Source organism: Anarhichas minor, unplaced genomic scaffold (genome assembly GCF_050575085.1).
Source record: "Anarhichas minor isolate MPS153535 unplaced genomic scaffold, ASM5057508v1 ptg000034l, whole genome shotgun sequence".
NCBI classification, from domain to species: domain Eukaryota; kingdom Metazoa; phylum Chordata; class Actinopteri; order Perciformes; family Anarhichadidae; genus Anarhichas; species Anarhichas minor.
This window is the reverse complement of record NW_027466480.1, coordinates 418,365-438,957: the sequence shown is the minus strand read 5'-3', so window position 1 is coordinate 438,957 and position 20,593 is coordinate 418,365.

Sequence of the window (20,593 nt, the reverse complement as noted above, 5' to 3'; positions counted from 1 at the left end):
ATAATTCCTTAGGTATTTAAACCCAAACCACACTCTTTTCCTGAACCTAACTAAGGAGGTTTATTGCATTAACCTAACTGCGTTGTTTCCTGTGAAAATGGGGTTTATTTTGAAAAGACTGTATGCATGTAACAAGCAGAAATGTACATGTGTTGCTTGATTTTGGCAGAAAGACGCCCAGAAAATGAGAAAACATTTTTTTTAGATATTATACCAACTGTTGTATGAGGAGGATACGTTAAATCCAGTGGTTCCCTATCTTGTGACCTTGTCACTTGTTGCACTGGTTGTGACCAATTCAACCAAAAAGTTTTTTTGTTTTTGTTTTATTTGACACATTTTTAGATGCGTGGTTCAGTTCTTCAAATCAAAAATACAAAAACAGTGAAGTTTGTATACTTTTACGGAAATACATTTTTTTCTCCTTTCCTCTCCAATTATGTCACGATTTGGCTTGCGATTCCTTATTGGGAGTCCTTAGTCCAGTTTGGGAACCACTGACCGTAGTCTTACAGACAGCTAAAAAACAACAACACCAACAGCATAAAAACACAATTTCTGAATCTACCAAGTTATCTTTGGACCTTGTCTTTAACAAGAGCCAGTGGTGGTTGACGATGCAGGCAAGGCAACAATTAGAGAGTCCCAGTGGGCACCATCGTTTCTCCAGCGTTCCTCTGCCTGTCCTAGCGGAGACAGTTTGTCAGTGCGTCGACTTCCTCCACAACTTGCAAACCTACAGTGCTGCCATTCCCAAATGCAAACGATATGAGCTCGATAGAAGTGTGAGTCAATAACAAAACGTGCTTCACATGTTATTGTAGCGTGGAGTGAGATGAGCTATCTGGTTCAGAAGGCAGACAGTCATCTTAGTCAGCCTCCTGTGATGGCCGTGAATAACACCTCTTTTACACAACTGGCACAACTGCAGAAAAACTGAGGCTTGATTCATTGCCAGTGGACCAGAAAGGGGTGGGCACAAGCCACAACAGTGAAGATATCAGTCTTCTGCTCCGACAAACGATGACTGACAGCAGGGGCGTTTCTAGGATTCAAAGAAAGGGGGGGCTTAGCCCCAAGGAGAGAGGCATTTGGGCCCCCATTTGGGGCCGCGGCTATCCATTGTTTCAGACAGTTCATAGATTGGTTCAATGAGAAAGAGTGTGATTTTGCTCTGTAGTTTTGCTTGCATTCAGTATATGATAACACAAGAGACAGAAATTTCAGGGTCATAGTGAAATTTGACAACACAAATATGAACTTTTCTCAAATAAAGAGAGAAATAATTTTCCTGCTTGTAAAGGAAAGACGGATAAACTAGCTTTCATATCCGCGTCACTCCCAAATCCTAATTCTTAAAGGGACCACACACAATTGATGGAGAATGGACCTGACACTGTCAAATTTTGAGTTGTTTACTTGTTTTATTATGAGCAGAAGGGAATAAGAGTTTGATCAACATTTACATCTATTTTGTTGTCCGTGTAGTTTTTACATACCAGTGATATTGTATGCTCATTTGGACACCATCACTGAGATAAAGATGAACTAGTTCAGTGTCAAATGTACCATTCAATGGAAAAAAAAAACATGAATAACAAAAATAAAAGAACACATTTCAAGTACATCTTAATTATCGAATGATAAATGTTGTATGATGGGCTGAAATGGAAGGAATCTTCTTATATCCATCTGGTCAATGAATTGGATGATATACCGGTACAATAGCGTTATGAGGGACACTATGACATTTAGTTTTCACTAGCATTAACTGATTATAAACAACAACATTCTACAGGGACTGATATTATTGTTTCGAAATACTAGAGAGATATATTAATGCAAAGAATAGAGAGATGTCGATAGTTATTTCTTGTATTTCGAATTCGCTCATTCACACTCTTGCTCACTGGAGCCAGTTTCTAACAACATAGCTAGCTAGCTAGCTAGCTAGCTTAGTGTTAACATAGCCCACTACAATATTCCCTTTCATTTGCCTCAAGTAAACCTAAATTTAAGCAGGTAACAATCGTTAACAACTACAGATAGCCACATTCTGTAACTACCTGTACTTACAATTTCACTCCGTGCATCATTTACTTTGAGCTAAACTCCTTGGCTATAATCCTGGCTGTCGTATTTTAGGGGGGCTTCAGCCCCCCTAAAATAGGCCTAACGACGCCCCTGACTGACAGCGTGAACCGACCAATTAAGTGAACTAAAGCTGTCAGTTTGAGCAAAGATTCTAGAGAGTGCAGTGAGGCCGCCCTCGTTCACTCTCCACAGCGGACTGCAGCACCTTCTCCCCGTGTGTCTGAATATGTGATGAGGTCAGCCAGCTTTTATATTCTGTTAGACCCTTCTTCTTTTTTGTTGCAGTAAATGTAACGTACCTAATTGTATGTGCTGGTTCAGAGAGCAGGTAATCCCTTTGTTTCCCCTCTGGCTACACCGTGGCAGGTCTGAGTGCACACCTGGCGGAGAGCTGAATTGATTTTTCTGAGGAAATGTTTGCACCGGAGCACGGAGGAACAACTACAGCGGCATACAAAGTGGAAGCGGATGTTCTGCTGACATGGCGTATTGAGCGCAGCTCTGTAGCATGCTGTAACCATAGCAACAATTATTACAGACCAAAGGTGGTAAACGGCTTGTTCGTAAGTTCTTGCTTTTAACTTTGGCCTGACATTCTCTGGCATTCCTTTTTAACTTACGAATGGCTTTAATTGTGTGTCATATTACAACATTATATTATGATAATCAGCCCCGAGCTCCTCTGGTGCAGAAATGATCCGAATCAGCACTTCTTGTTTGCCCTGATAGTAGAATGAGTTGTCACGCTGGCTCATTAACATGTGTAAAGGATTTAACCGTCCCATGAGGAGAATGAGGACGAATATTTCACTGCAGAGTGAATGTGGCCGGTGTGTCGGGAGGGGGCTGCTCTGAGGATGAGCTCCAGCTGTGACCCCGACTGTGTGGCGTACCGATGCATATTCATTCACCTACGGTCAATACAGGCCCAACACCGTTTCTAATACTTTTACTGTTCCGTCCTTTACCTTTAACACAGTTTCAAGATCATCCCGAGGTGGAGAGAAGGGAAGGCGGCTGCTTGTTGAGCGATGAGGAGAAGAGGATTGATACTCGGGATAAAAGACAAGGATTTTCTTTCAAATACTTGTACTTCATGAGCACCTGCCATGCATTGGAGCGAGGGGAGAGACGGCTACAACCTCCAATTTGACCAATTTATATCAAACCGGAGAACACGTGGGCACACGCTCAGACCTCCCTGCTATTAAAGCCAATTGAATCACTGATCACAAGCCTTATCAGACTTAAAAGACCTGCGTAAACTCTGAGACTCGTTTCATTTCATCTCTGCTTTAGAGGGAAAGTTAGTTTGCCTAGTTGGTATTAAACACCTCGCTTCTGCCAAGTATCTAATGCACCACAAATGTATGAAGATCAGAGCTGGCTCAGAGTGCAATAGCTTCTACTGTTCTAACTCCCATAGTTAGTCTGTCTCTGCTTAAACCAGCCCACTTCCTTTGTTCTCGGTTGGTTTGTCTTCATCTTTTCGTTGTTTCCTGTTTGCCTTTGACCTTTCCTGCTGGTCGCTTGGACCCTATGGCTGAGGTTTGACTATAGTCAAAAAAAAAAACTATGTCCCAATGTCTTTTCCGAACCACTTTTCCAAGTCAACAATGATTCAGACTCACTATGAAATGATTTCATAAAAGTAATGACAACTCTGTTTGCTTTTGAAACGTCTCAAAAACAAATTCAAATTTGTTTGTTTTCCATGAACTGGTTTGAAGGGAATAAACAAGGCTACACGGAGCATAGTTTGGTTAGGAGTCAGTAGCGGCTATGCTTGGCTGTAAACTGCCAGTAAATGGAGTAGATGAAGTAGAGGTCCCCTTGGACATCATACACATCTACAGTACATGGGAAAAATGGAAATAGCTCTTCAAGAATGTGTTTCAATTGGGCAAGTTGTAATTGTTCTTTCATGATATGTCATCTTATACAATACTGTTATTACAAAACCTTTCAGAGGTGATAAACGTGTGTTGTAAAACAGAAAAGCACAAAGGTCAGTCATCAGCAAACATGAGCCGTAATTAGAATAGTTGTCATCTGAGGAGGAAAATGAGTCCTGTGTGGGAGGAACTTTACGGTTTAGGAAAATTACGTTTATGACGCCCCACCCCTCATGTTAACAGGCATTGAACTGTCCCACAGAGGCTTCCTTTTCACAGGTTACACACTCCTTCAAGTCTAAAGCCTCTCAATAAAGAGGCTTTTTTTCCCCTACGTTCTTGGATCTTCTCCCCTCCCTGCAGTGATATTGGGCGCTGGAAAAAGCACACACACAAACACACAGAGGTGTTAGTGGAAAGGTACTGTAGAGCGGGTTTTCCAGTCACGCTAGAGAGTCACCTGACCTGCAGCGGTCTAATTATAAGGTGTTGTTGTTCACTTCTGGTCCCATGAATGTGCAGGAAGCCAGAGCAACACACAAACACACACCGACATTAATATGCATGCGAGGGCTGTGCCGTGTACACTTCCGTGCACATGCATATACTAATTTGCCCTTATTTAATTTTTTTAATGAATTCCGTGAGAAAATACCCTCCCACAGAAACACACACACACTACAGTTAGCTGGTATACCGGTTTCATCAACACCGGTTTCATCACCATCACCCGTGTCACGTTCGGCCACGTTCATAACACAAACGTCCTCACACACACACATTGAAGTAAACCGTCTCATTGGGACGTTGTTTCTCACGCGATGAGGCCGTCACCCTGAGTACCATCATTAGCTCTGCATGTGTTTTCAAGAGGAGGCACGTCAGAGGCCAGAGTTTCCATAGTGAAAGTTACCATAGCGTCATGTAAAAACACTCACTGCTATATGGTGTGTGTGTGTGTGTGTGTGTGTGTGGAGGAGGCGGGGCCCTCACGCGGAGCCATGTGCATCATTCAGCAATGGATTGACACTTGAAGAAAAATAGCTGCCCGTCTAATCAATTTGAATGGGTTCCCCTGAGACACTGCTCCTTGTGTGTGTGTGTGTGTGCGTGTGCGTGTGTGTGTTTGTCAGGTGAGGCATCAGCAGCATTTCAGTCCAGTCAGCAGTGATCTTGCCAGCCGCTGCATAACCAAACTCATGAATAGATCAGTACATTGTGTCTGTCTGCGTGTGTGTGTGTGTGTGTGTGTGTGTGTGTGTGTGTGTGTGTGTGTGTGTGTGTGTGTTTATTGTGGGTGTTGTACATGTACGTATCTGGATGCCATCTGCATTGTATTTTCCCAACTTTACATCATGGTAACCATGAGTCCATGTCCTGTATTGGATGTTTCAGTGTATAACATGGCAGCAGCCCTCTGAACGCCGTGCTGTCAGCGGGGGAGCCGCTGCTCCACAAGCAGCACGCCGCCTTGAAAGTGGAGCAGAGGGGAAAACATAAACTTTTATGTTTTTCTTTCACTGCACGGACAAATGTAAACAACAGCTTGAGCTGAAGCTAAAGCACAAACACTGATAGAACGACAACGAAAGGCGAGTTTGACATCAACTACCTTACTTTCAGTTCCCCAAGCTCTGTGAGCAATTACACACGTTAAAGTGGTTTTATCAACATGAGCTTAGAAGAGCAAAGCTTGACAAAGGTTACAGACACCATGAACCGCACATACCCACGGAAAACAGAACAGAGTGGCATTGAGAAGCTGAGAACCACTAGCTAACATGTTAGCTTGCTAATAAAGTTGTGAGGTGGGGAGAGCTGTTTGTCGTCCACTGTTTTAAAGTTTCTAAAAATGTTCTGCAAAGTCAATAGTAGGTATCCAAAAGATGGACAAAAAATGATTGAGTTAAAGAGTCAAGTTTTGGACATAAAAATATATAGTTAATATTTGTGTCATTCTCAAAATTGTTGGCCAAGAGTGTAGTTGTGTGTATTCACATCTCATCAGGAAACACTGTTCTCTTTGAATTGACAAGCCTCGCCCTGGTGGGTGGACAACCACTGGCCGGTGACCTTCTGACCTTTCTTGTAACAACATCAGCCGAAATGCTCAGTTGTATACAAGAAATCTTGAGTTGTGTATATTGTCATGGAATTTATGAGAACATTCACGCTCCCCAGAGGATGAAGCCCTTTCAATGTGAACGATGCACATGCTTGTCTGGAGCCAAAAATGTCAACTTTCGGGATATGTAACGGCTGTTTCACCATGATATTAGTGTGGATGCTCATAGTCCCCAGAGAACAAACCCTACTGATTGCGTTGAGCCCCTTGAACAAAACTACGCATAAACTACACATAATTGACTAGCTCTTTGTAAAACTGCATGTGCTACAATGATGTAGTGTGATCATTTTAATGTCCACCTTAGTTTTCGCTTTCTAATAAATAGGTTCGATATTTAGTTTGAATTTTTTGCTGTAAATCATTTCTTTTTGCTTGTGGTGCGTTAAGGTTAACAACCTCCGCCCGCAAACTTAACACTACCACAAGATCTTGATGTTGCTGACCTCTGGTGGTTAAACTGGTCATCTTGCTGCAGTGATGCCATCACCGTAGAGCGAGCTCACAGGTGCAGCAAATAAGTATAAAGAGGCGGTTGAGTGATGCAGGACAAACAGCTGACACAGTGAACACAGATAGCAGTTTACATTCTGCGCTGCTAAAGGATGTGATTTATGGAATGAATGGCTCAGTCATCTGATTACAGGCATCCCATTATAAGCACGTTAACAAGCCACAGAGGGTAAAACGGAATAAGTTTAACATTAACGTTTAAGGCCTTAAATCACATATTTGAGGAAATCATACGGCCGGGACACAGTCATCCTGTATACTGACGTGTCAGGGTGGAACTTAAATCAAGAGAAAGTAGAATCCAGCGCAAACATTTTTTAATTTTTTCATGATGGAAAAAAATTGCAGGAGAATTTTCAAAGTGCCGGTGGAATATGCGAGGGGAAAAGGTGAGCTATCTCTGAGACAACAAATCAAAGACACTAGAAACGAAACATAGTCTCTTTGAGTTTTCCCAAACAATCCAAATAAATGTGAACACCTCACGAAGGTCAACAAATGTGTCACATTTTTCAAAACAACATCATAAATCACATCGCACTGTATCCCTGCGTAATGCCTACTTACATTTTATTGATATAGTTTGGTTTCTTGCAGATACTTGCCACACTGACCGCTGAGTTTTTTCCTTTGAAAACACAAACGCAAAAAAATGCTTTTGCCCATTTCACTCAGAAAATCAGTTACAATTTAAGAGAAATGTGTTTGGTCAGGTCAAGAAATACAAAAGAATAAATTAAATTTTAGGATCTTTCAGGGTTTTTGTCCAGGTTTAATGGATAAGGTTGGAAAGGGTTTTTATTTTATTTTTGTCAACAAAAGCCATTAAACCAAGAAAGTAAATGATCCTCTCGAGGAATATTTTCTGTGTTTTCAAAGCCTGATCTCATTCCTCTGTGCCACAGAGCTCCATTCTTGTCCAAAAACTATTACGACACATCAATGAGTCCTGCATGGTTCTTTACACCCGCCTGTACACATAAACCAATCAGTTCCCCAACCCGACCCTTCGACAATAGAGATCCACCGCCCGACCCCGAAACTGCAAATCCTATAATAACCACGCGCTGTTCAAATAATTCATTTAGGCAGCGTGTTCGAAGTGATCATTTTGGGCCAATTCATACATGTGACCCTAAGATCATCTATCATCATCTATTCAGGAAATACAAATATCCTTTGCTTATTCTCATAATATTGAGCAGCATATCTCCACAGTTAACGCGCCTGATTAAAGTGACTCATATTCCAGGTGGCGCAGAAGACCGAGCCAACGCACAAAGCAAAGAGGATTAAAACATGAAATTATTACTATTTACATTTGATTTGAATAGCCGAAATGCTCATTTACTGTCCAACAGCCGCGATCCGAACCCACTGCAGGACTCTGCAGTGGGTCACGAAGTTGCGCTGGATGACATGTTCCCTTCATTCTCACAGACAGGCACTTTAGTTTATTTTCTATGATAACATCATAAAAAAGAAACACACTGTACTGTCCTGCAAACCAGCCCCGCTGCTTGTTTCTCTCCTTGACAGTAAGAAACATATTAGGAAAACACCAGTCTCATCCTTTAACATTTGTCATGCTGATACAATACCTCGCTGTATTGGATGCGGTGAGAGCAACATTTCCTGACATCAATAGTCCTAAAACAATTCTGCCGAACAAATACTATTTATCAGTGCAATTCATCAACCCCCCTTCAGCTTTTCTCCACTTCTTCATCTCTTGTTATCCCCTCTATCTCTTTTCGATCGCAATCAAGTCTGCAAAAGCCTGGAGACTTCTTCCGCTGACCATATCAATCAGTCACTCCACCCCTCTGCTCTCTCTCTCTATCTCTCTGGGCTCAGTCTTAGTTCAGATATCAAATATTAATCAAGGCAGGTTGAGAAGCAGTTGATCAGCTGTCCCTTCATTGATCTGCCTGCTCTCTTCAGCCACTGATGTGTCCCAGCAGCTGGAGTTATGCTTCTAATAAGCATTTAGTTTCAAGTCTGTGTTTTTTCTCTCTCTCTCTCTGTATTTTTTTTACTTATGCCCCCATTTTCTGTTTCTTTTCTACCGAGCATTCCTGTCTTATTAGTTAGCGCATGTCTTCATGCCATAAAGCCATTTTCAATTTCAATTCCAAACTTCAAACCAGCCGCCTGCTGCTCGGCCCTGCTAGTGTTAAAGAAGTCCATTCAAATTCAGTCGGTGAGCGCACATCTGCACTAACCTTGGCAGATTCTTACCACTGACTAATGGGGAAAGTCCTGCATGAGTTTTAAAAATTCTCTATGGACCCAAATTATTTAAATTTCGAGTTGGCTATGTCTTGGGCTCGTTCAATGATTTATTTTCTTTACCTGCTCATCCCCTCGAAAGGGGAACGAAGCCCTCCGGTATGCTCTAAGCAGGAATCAGGGTCAGACCCTGAACATCCTGAATGCACACCACATCAGCAGTTAGTAACAAATAGACTGTTGGCCCATTTCAAACCCTGTTAGCTTTTTCTGGAACCTTTTTAGGAGCTTTACTGCTTTTTGACTGCAGGAATCGAGCTTTGGTTTTGATGGAAGCATAAACAGAACATAAGAAGTGGACGTAGATCTCGTGACCCGTCCCCCATTGGTTTGTGGACTGCAGTTTTGAAGTCTCGAGTTTGGCATTTTGGCCGTCGCAATCTTGTTTTTTTGCAGCCATTGAAGGGAAGTGACCATATTTGGACTCCGGAGGAGCGACGGCTCTGGTAGCGTCCTGTCAATCACAAGGTAGCCACGTCCTGAAGCATACCCTGCTTTATGGTCTATTTTACTCTAAATGAGACCATCATTTAAGAAAATGGTCATCATGCCGTATTGAAGAAGACTTGAAACTAGCGATCGAGACCATAAACTATGTTCAGAATCAGAATCAGAACCATTTATTGCCACGGTATGTTGCACATACAAGGAATTTGACATGACGGGTGGTGCATAACATTAAACAACCAACAACAATCAACACAGTGCAAAAAGTAGAAACATATTCAAATTTACAGTAAAATATAAAATAAAGTGAAATGTAAAATAAAGTGCACAAACAAACAGATAACAGGACTATAAACAAGTGAGATGTACAGTAAGTGTAATGTAAAAGTGTCGAGTGTATTTAAGTAAGAAGGGAGGGGATGTGCAGGGGAGTGACCGGTAGGAAATTGTCCTGGGGATGTCAGTCAGTGCGTCCCGGGCTTTGTTGATGAGCCCAACTGAAGACGGGAAAAAACTGTTCATGTGTCGTGAAGGTCTTGGTCCTGATGGACGTCAGCCTCCTGCCAGATGGAAGGGGCACGGACAGTTTGTGTCCAGGCTGAGAGGGGTCGGCTACAATCTCTCTTGCTCGCTTCAAAGTCCTTGAAGCAAACAAGTCTTGAAGGGATGGCAGATTGCAGCTAATCACCCTCTCAGCAGAGAGAATGATGCGCTGCAGCCTGCCCTTGTCCTTGGCAGTGGCTGCAGCGTACCAGACCATGATGGAGGAGCAGAGGATGGCTCAGCTGCCTCAGGAAGTACACCCTCTGCTGAGCCTTCTTGGTGATGGAGCTGATGTTAAGCTTCCACTTGAGGTCCTGGGTTATGATGGAGCCCAGGAAGTGGAGGGACTCCACAGCGTCGACACAGGGTGATAGGGGCAGGTGGAGTCGGGCACGTGTTTACAATGTAATAAATCAAGTGAGAAGTAATTTTCACATAGACTTCTATACAATCTGATTATTTTTTCAACCAGAGGAGTGAAAGTAGATTGAATGCAAGTTCATGGCACTTCCGCATTGGCTTCACTTGGCCACCTGTCTGCTAGCACTATTTAACGGCCCGGGAACAATCAGTGCTGAACAGCGCTTCGAGATTGTATGTGAACATCTGTGTTGTTGCTCTTGAGGTGACAATGTCAGTCTGATGGTCAGTCGAGCTGCCACTTTGATCCTAACTTAAATATCTCAACAACTATTGGATGCATTGCCATAAAATGAAGTACAGCATTTCATGCTCTCCAAAGAATGAATCAACTCAAGGGACCTTGACTTCCTGAGTTTGAATCCTTGGACTATTTAGTTTAAAAGGCCCAAAATACATGATAGTTTACAGGCTCCTCACATACATGCCTTTATGTGATAGAAACCAGAAGAACATATGAACTTTATACAGTAAAGGCCATTCAATCACCTCTAGATATACTCTATTTCGGTGAGGCCACAGTGTGAAAACCCCGAGCCGTTAGGACTTAAACAAGGCGTCCTGTCAGACGGTCGGTGACCTCAGCGTGAGGTGGAGCAGGCGGCTCAATCAAGCCTTGGAAACAGATCATTAGTCTACAAGCCAAAGCAGGAGCAACAAATTCCTGCCAATTGCACTTCCCTCCTTTATTTCCCTAGAACTCTTCTCAGTTTGAATAGTTGCTGGAGGAAATAATCACAATGAACTTGTCTGAAGAGGGCCTCTTTCAAAGAAGTGTAGAGATTCAACTCAATTCAACTGAATTTAACGAGAAAACCTGTGTTGCTTCCAGTATACCAGGGCTCCAGACTAACTTTTCTACTAGCACCACTGGTGCAGTTAGCCGCACCCTTTTGTTTGGCACAGCATTGTGTTAATCAGTGATGTAAAGTAACTAAGTACTCAAGTACTGAGTACAATGCAATTTTGATGCTACTTTCTACACCACCACATTTCATTTTTACATTTATTTGTGAATAAATTAAATGCATTGTTGTGCAGTAAAGTAAATGACCAAACCAAAATAAAATGACCTTTATGTAACCAGCTACAACATTAAAAATCCATCTTACACGTTAATGATCAATCTAACCCTAATATTATAATATATCATAATGTAACACCTGAAGAGCCCAGTTGGCTGCATAGTGAGTACTTTTACTTTTAAGTAAATTTTTTTGATCATATACTGACATCATTTTACTCAAATACATTTTTGATTGCAGAACTTGTACTTTTTGTACTACTACTTTTAATGTTATTTTACCATGATTGTTGTATTTTTAGTTGTGTAAGATATCTTTGTGACTGATCCAGTGTCATTGATTATTATGGAAGAATTACTTTCACCATCAGTGGCGTCTGAGTTGCGACCTCTCGTTGTCTTTCCTCTCTCTCCTCATTTTACGTAAAAAAAAATTTTTAAAAAATCAGCGATAGACCGCTTCATTTATGGAACATAGTAACTGCTACATGGATCGTTTAGTTTTCCGGCGCTGTGAAGACGAGCGGTGCACCGCCACGTACACGCGTATGGCGTTTAATTAGCATCAACCCGCGTGCACAAATGCGGCCCCGCAAGCTCGGGGTTGAGACGAGCACCAGCTCGACCTTCCCTACGCGCTCACAACTGCTCAACACCCAGATGTCAAGTTGACTTTTGAGACTTTGGAAGCGGATGGAATAGACAGTAGCTGATGTCTCCACTACAGAATGATCATCGTGCACTCGCATGGTATAGCGACCACGTGATGTTTTAACTCGCACACTCACAAAAAAAACATCATTTTGATCGCAGTCTGGAGCCCTGTAAAGGCAGGATGCTGTTAGCGTAGGTTAGCATAAAGACTGGAAGTAGGAGGTAGCCAGACGCTGCAGAAAGTGCAGGGCGGATGGATACAAAAGATCTCTGACACATCATTTTTACAATCCAGTTTGTGTACAGATTAAACACACACCAAGCATGTTTGTATATTATCTTTAGAGGTGCTGGATGTGCTGGTACGTGGATTTCTTTTTATGTTGTAAAAAGGATTCTCGTTGATCCTTTGAGTAAGATGGTGACCTCACACCTGTGATGAAAAAGTAGGTTTTGCTGGTTTTTCAATTATAACTTGCCAAATCAATCTCTTAAATTGCTCTCAGCGTCTCCTTTGCTCTGTTATTACTGCATCCAGCATTCCCGGTGACTCTGTCCTCTCTTCCCCCATCAACTCCATTGCCATCTCTTTTTCCCTCAAACCTGTCTTCCCCTTCTCCAGACGTTTTTTTCCTCCTCAGGTCTCCTCATTAAAACTTGATGGAGATGAGTGAAGCCAATAATCTTCAGGCCCCGTGAACGACTCTGCCTGAAATCAATAGGTTTCCTGGAGAAAAACAACAACAACACAACGGGAGTGGGGGGGGGGGGGGGGGGGGGGGGGGGTTATTAAATATTAAATATTAAACAGCAGGTCTCTGGGGAGAGAAGGGGGAGAGTTGTGGTGATGCATTGTCTGACCCAATTAGCATCTCCTGTTCACCTGCCAAGCTCCAGCCGTGGCTCCACTCTGACTTTTACTCGTCACGACAAGCCACTTCTGGGACAGTCACACTCTTCTGAAGCGTTAGCCTCGCCGCCTTGTACACTAATCACGACATGATGCATCTGTGCCTGTCACACCCTTGAAGAGGGCCATCTTGGCTCCGTGTATAAATCGGTCACCGCCAGCTCCAAAATGATCTCGCTCTCAAGACGCGATGAGGCTCCTCTGGGATGAGCCAACTCTTCCCAAACACAGGCTCAGCTTTTTGTGTTGCCAATCATGATGTTCTTCTGGGACTGTGTTACTCTTAAACTACGCCTAAAACACTTAGCTTTCGTCTAATTTTTACATTCACAGAAGAGTCAACCTTTTCATTTACCGATCGAAAAACACCTATTTTTAATTCTTGAAACATTTAGATGACGGCCTCTTACGGGGATGACAGACTTTGCTTTGTTCAATGTTACTCTGTGCTGCTATCATGTAAATGCATTAGCACTGACTGCTACCGTTAAATAGTCCTGTGAAAGAAAATCTTTACTATGCCAGACAGACAGGGGAAGGGACTATTTTGTGTTTAAAAGGTAACTTCACCCTCAGTTCTGAGCAGGCGGCAACCTCTGGTTCTGCAAAGTGGAAGTGTCTAAAAGCTTGCATTCTCTCTACTGGCCATCAGGGGGCGACTCCTCCAGTTGCAAAGAATGGTATGGAAGTCTATGGGAAAATTACCCTACTTCTCACTTAATTTAGTACCTCAATAATCATTGTAAACATGAGTTTATGGTCTCACTCTTCTTCAATACAGCATGATGTTTTATTTAGTAAATTATGATCCATTTAGAATCAAATAGACCATAAAGTGGATATGCTTTAGGGCGGGGCTACTGTGATTGACAGGACACTGCCGCTACCAGAGCCGTGTCTCTATGTCACTCCTCCGCATTCCAAATATGGTAACCTCCGTTCCCCGGTTGCAAAAAGTCAAGATGGCGACGGCCATAATCAAAGATGGCTTCGGTGAAATATCCGAACTCGAAACTTCATAACGGCAGTCCACAAACCAATGGGTGACGTCACGATGACTACATCCACATACAGTCTGTGCTTCACTGCATCATTTTGAAAAATGCAAAAGAGTGGGCGGGGGGCCGAGAGATGAAACCAGGCCCTCTTCTGTATGATGACAGCTGCGATACAGTGTTGACACGTATGACAGCTACAGTGGCTTTGAAAATAGCAATATGGCATGGGGCGCTGAATTTGATGGATTTACGGTTTATTAGACCACAAATGAGACAAGACTTACACCCTGCAGTCCCTCTGCCTCACTCGTGACCGCTGAAAGACTACCAACTAGAAATCAGACAGTTAACATTCCTTTATTTCATGACGTAGATTAGTCCAAAACGGTCGACTCTCTATCTCAGAATTGGCCTTGCAAGATTAGGACAGATTTAAAAGAGTAGATTTTCAACCATGAAATGCCGATTTTTATAAATTTGGAAAGATTGAAGTGTCAATTGATGTGTTTCTTCACAATCCAGTCATATTGTTTAGTTTATAGCTGAAAAAACACGTTTGAGTGTGCAGTTATTCTTTTGTCTTGGAATTCACAGTTCATATGAAGCCTGCGGCAGTTAGGGGAAATTCTCAGATTTTCAACCTCATCTCTGTCTACTGATTGTTCAAGATGTCGCCAACGGTATCTGTAGCTGTCGCTTAGCTTAGCTGCGGTTGCGTGTGTGGATATGTGACATGTAAACACCTGTGCAGGGACAGTAATTCCTATTTCCATCGAACAGTTTGAATAAATGAATTAGCACAAACGTGATTTGATAAACACAGGTTTCATTTCATAAACCTCCATCATCACAGCTCTGTGTCCTGTTTTGTGTTCAACTTTTGCACGAGTGTGAGTAGTTATCTTTTTATGTCGGCCTCTGCACCGACCATTATGTCAATCAAAGGCCACAGACAATGAAAGCCCAGCCTGTATTCTAGATAAAATTCAGGTCACTGGTCGTAATTATTTATCACTCTTCAGTGGAGCAAAGTAACAACGTATATTTACTCAAGTACTGCACTTAAATTGTTAAGGATTAGACCAGTTTGTGGCTCGTGGCTTCTCAGTGTCTAATTAGGGCTCCATGTCACGTTTCAGACGTTTTTTAGTTGTTAGCAGTTCCACTGAAGAATGTCCTCTCTAAACCTGTTTCACTAAAATAACTGTTTGACGCTCAAAGAGGCAAACTCTTCAAATACTTTACAGATTAGAAGATATTCCCAAAAATGAACTTATTTTCTTCTTTCCTTCTTTCCTCTCCCATAGAGAGCGCTAGCCTTTGTTGCACCAGCTTCTGTAACTCAATGCAATATCTCATTCAGGAATTCTTTCATCTGTCTTTCAAAAAACAATTTTTTATTTTTAAGTCAAATTGGCTTACAGCAGTTGCCAAAATCAAAACCATTGTCATTTCATTTGAACAAAGTTAAACAACATTTAGTGAGCAAAGAAAAAAAATTGCAGCGCTCAAGACACACATGAGATTGTGAACCGGTTTTGTCCATAGCCCCACCCAGGTGAAAAATAAATATGCTAAGTATATTTAATTTTAGCATACTTGAGTATACTTGAAGCCCTACTAATCATAAGTATACTTAAAGAGTGCTATTTTGGAACAACTTATTTTGTACTTAATATATTTTAGTTGTGATTAAATAGTAGTTATGCACAATTTGAAGTGTATTTAGTATATTTTTGTGTGCTAAATTGGAACAACTTAATGTATACTTAGTACAATTTAAGTATATGACTGTGTATGTACTAATATACATGCTGATAGCTAACTTAAATTATACTTTTTGTGTGTTTTAAGTATATTTGAAATATATTATGAGTGTTTTGCAAATACAATATTAATATATTGATATTGTGGTAATAGTATACCAAAAGTTATACTTTTGGCTTATTCCAATTACTAAGAAAGCACACTTTCTTATTACTATGCTATATTACTTTGTACACTACATACTATTATACATTACAATATTACAAATGTATTACCAGTATCCTAAATGCTGAATGAACTTCCCAGATAGTAATCAAAAACACTTTATTGAATTTCAAATATATTTTATTAAAATATATATATAATATATTTATAACAACAATTTAAAACACACTTTGAAACAATTGCAATATAGTGCATTTTTGAGAAATAAAAGAAAATATATTTAACAGAGAGCAAAACAATTTTAAGTTTACATGGTACAAACAAAACAATGTTTCAAAATAAAACACAGAACCATCCAAAAATTGCACCGCTTCAGACTCTCGCTCTCTAAATTGAAATTGAAACATGTTCATTTCCTTTTGTTGAACTGCTCATTGTTGCATTTCCTTCTGATGGCTGCTCGCACGTCCGAGGCTCTCGTCTGTGGAAATTCTTCTATAACAGCATCTGTTAAGAGAAGAGACGAGAAATGATGTCACACAGCATATTCATACAACATTTTCTTCTATTTTGACTACACAGGAAATCCTGTTGAACCAATATTATTTTTTGAACAGTAAATCAGGATTAATATTGAGGAACTATAGCAATATGATATGCCAATATTCCTACCAGTGCAGGTCAAACGTATATTTCATCACTGGTGGTGTGTTTACCACGAACATGTGATCCTGCTGCTTTATAAATCGCAGAAGCTTTAAATTGTCTACATACGACTCAAGACAATTACCTGTTATGGCCTGCACTTTGGCAACGTCCAGTTGTCTTTTCGGTGTTCCCTCTTTCCCAGACTTCCCAGTCAGGGCGGAGAGTGCAAGGACATCCTTCGTGAAAACCAGGGCAGCCAGCTCCTGGCAAAAAAGGGTCATGCGGGAACGATTAAGCCGCAGGAAGGCCCTCTTCGAAACCGTGACTGTGCTGCCAGCCAAGGCGTGCTGTATATGAGAGAATCAATGGAACACATTAGGTTGGAAGATCTCTACCTACCTATTAGGAATTAATAGACGTTATTCACATAATTATACAATGTGCTTCATTATTTAAAACACTGCTAGTAGTCTGTACATCCCTCTATGGAGCGGTACCACCAGTGGTGTGGAGGTTCCCACTCTCTACTAATTCACATGACTGATGTGTGACACATGTAACCTAGTAAATCCCATCACTTTATTTCTGACACATTTGAACTTGAACAGCAGACGATGCTGGGGAAGACAAAAGGAACGTGGTGTCATTTTTCACAGAGCCTCCATTCAGTAGAGTAACATCAAGTATATATTAAAGACAAGCGTTATTGACCCATTTGGCCACAAGAGGGAGTATACCTTTAAGTGAGTTAGTTTAATAAAAACGAGTAGCCATACTATTACTATTATACTTCACCAAAGATCTTCTACAGCGTTTGCTCCTCTCTGTCCTTCTGTTGAGCCATGACATGCACATCGGACCAGCACATACAGGTACTTTGCAAAAAGCCAAAGCCGTGCTTCTTTTAGGGATAGAAAATCAAAAGATCCCATAGATGTCAATGATATTTGATGTATGTTTGGATTGTAATCTTGGCAAGTTTGGATACATTTATCTCTTGTTAACCAAACTTCTGTTTTATACGCATGTCTTCATGGCTTACGGTTGATCTCCATCATTCCCCCTTCCAACACAGTGGATACTGCTTATCCAGACATCTATACTGACAGTGAATATTCACATATCTTATGGCTTATCTTGTTTCTATCCTCATGTGACGACGAGTGTATTTCCCCTAAAAGGTAACTCAGCCTTTGCGATGACATGATACTGGTCTGGTCTATAGCTTGGAGCCATAAAGACGTTCTATTAGGATCTTTTTAGGACATGGCAGGGGAACAAATCAGAGATCAGCGTTTTTATGCCTCCGCGCCCCGGCGATAACCAGGTCTCACAACCCGCATACATTTTTGGTCATGAATCAAGAATTCATAAGCTAATTATGACAATTCACACAAATGTTTAGTACGATAGTTTCACTTTGACTTTCCAGTAATTATCTCACGACTACCTAACTGTTCATAAAGTAGTAAAACGTATCTCCACTACAACAGCAGAATGCTGCTCACGCTAATGCTGCATTAGTATTACCAATCTAAGAATGTAATCGGTGATACTATGTCAGTCTCTGGGGGCATTTAGGAAGAAGTACTTTTGATACCGTAAGCACATTTAACATACTTTTGTACTTTTATTTAAACAGGATCTTAAATGCAAGGCTAGTAATTAAGTATTTTTTACTTAACTAAAGCAGCAGAGTACATCTTTTACAAAACTGACAAACAATAAATGTTCATGCCAGTGCAAACATTGACTGATTTAGGTCAACAGAGTCTTGATGAATGGTAAAGATAAAGATGAAAGAAATCCACTGGGATTAAGCTGTTTTTGTGTTTAATGATGGATCTGTTTCTAAATTTAAGATCACAGTTTTTATCAGCTTCTCTTGTCACTCAGAGTGAGTTCCATCGTGTATCAGCCCTCTCTCATGTGTATGTGATAACTATTCATTGGTGTGCATTGCCCTTCATGAGACATGGAGCTTGGAGATGAATGAGTAACGGGATGAATTCAAATAGAAGAAAGACAGAATACAAGCAACAGATGGCAAAAGAAAGAAGCTGCCAAAACCTTTCACTGCGACTCCTTTTGTCTCCACCTTCACCATCAGTCGGAGTAAGCAAAGAAAGGATGGAGGTGAGAACTTTAAAACAAACCTATTTCACAAAGGTTTGTGTCAGTCATGTGTTGAATATTAGAATATTTCTGTTACAGACAGTCAACTGACAGTTTTTCTCAATGTGCGTCAGACGATCCGATGATTCTTGTATTGATCGCCTGTCTCCCACGTTATCGGGGGATGTAATCACTGCTGACACACCTACACCAAAATCATGATGGAAAGGATGTGTAGCCTGAGAGTCAGACTTAATCGCCATTTCGTTGCACTGCATCATTCAGTCTGACTTCCTGCTCGTTAGCCGACTTCTTTCGGGGTATTTTACTCTAATCAATCAGCAACAAGTGACGTATCGGTCCTGCAGACATCATTTTCAGTCAACATGGAAGCTGTGGGAGCAACATTTTTTGATGTGGATTGATGAAATACAAGCTGCATAACATGATTTCCTCCAGGTTTGTTGACATACTCTTGTCATTTTCCTTCTCAACCCCGTTTTTAGAGTGTGCTTATATCATGCTAATGTGCAAGTTTTTAAGGGAATGTAATGCCGCTTGGGCCGATATGTTTTTCTATATTGAACATATCAGGAGAATGTAAACTGATAGTATTTTTTCCCTACAATATCCATTCTTGCAATAGAATGTCCACTCACAGCAAATAAAGCATTGTTGGACCTTTTATGGTTGTGTTTTGCAACTTGTCAATTGATTGTATCCTCAAGATTTCAATCCTGGTTGTGTTGGCCATGGTCAGCAGGTACCAGTAAATTTCAAACGATCCGCTGATGAGAAAATGTAAATAATGATCACTGTCTTGTCTTGTAGACACATTTGTTAATGAACATTCGTGGTCAGCACTAACCTCGGTAACCAATACATGTTTTCTCCGGCTGTTCTCATGCAGCGTTGAATGCACTATAATTCGTAGATTTACAAAGAAATCAAATTGTATGTAATCCATGTAATCGCTGAACAGGAAGTATAAAGACCACAAAAAGTCCCATTGAGAGGCTCCAGGGCCGGTGAACAGGTCACTTGAGTAGCGCTACTTCAATAGTTATATTTTAACACTAACTACGATCTTTTCCTTCATCTAACTAAGTTGTTTTGTTCCCTAAACCTGACTATGTTTTTTCCTGTGAAGACAAATGTTTATTTTGAAAAGACTGTATGCATGTAACGAGTGGAAATTGACACGGTTTGCTGGATTTTTGGAGAAAAACACAAAAAAATAGAAGTAAATATCTCCTTATTGTCCTTCAGTAATCTGAATAATCTGATGTTCAGACATAGCAGTGGCTCTGTGAATGGGAAACAAACAAAGTGGCTTGGATTGAGCAACTCTTTTCCAGCCAATCAGCAACATGAGGCGTTCGTGTTCATGCACAGGACAGGGGGAAGGCCATGGATGTACAAAGACATAGGCAGTGGAAGGGAGAGGGAGGACAAATCTGGAGAGGGGTATTTGTTTGCAGGTTCAAATATCAACAATCTTTTTACAGAATCGCTGACTCCACCTTTTAACACAGCTCTGATACGGTTGTAAGTGATTAAACAGTCCACACTGAGGCTAATTTCAATGAGATCAATGAGGGATTACAAGGAAGCATCGTTTTCTTGCAAATCCCTCGTGCCTACGTTGGCAATCTGAATCCAACACTGGAATGGCGGACCTCGCCACTACTAACTACTTTTGTATGAGATTGATTGAGATGTTTCTGTGTTTTATTCGTTTGTAACGACTTGCCTCCTGTTGCTGCCTTTTTGTCAAGGTCGTCATTGTAAATGACAACTGGTTCTCAATTGACGTATCTGGTTAAATAAAGGTAAAATAATAATAAAAAAGAGGTAATTTTTAATGTAGATTAGTCTACAATTGGTAGCACGAGACACAACGTGTTTACCAAAATCACAACCTTTCCCTAACCTCAACCAAAGTGCTTTTGTTGCCCAAACTTAATCACACATGGGACATCA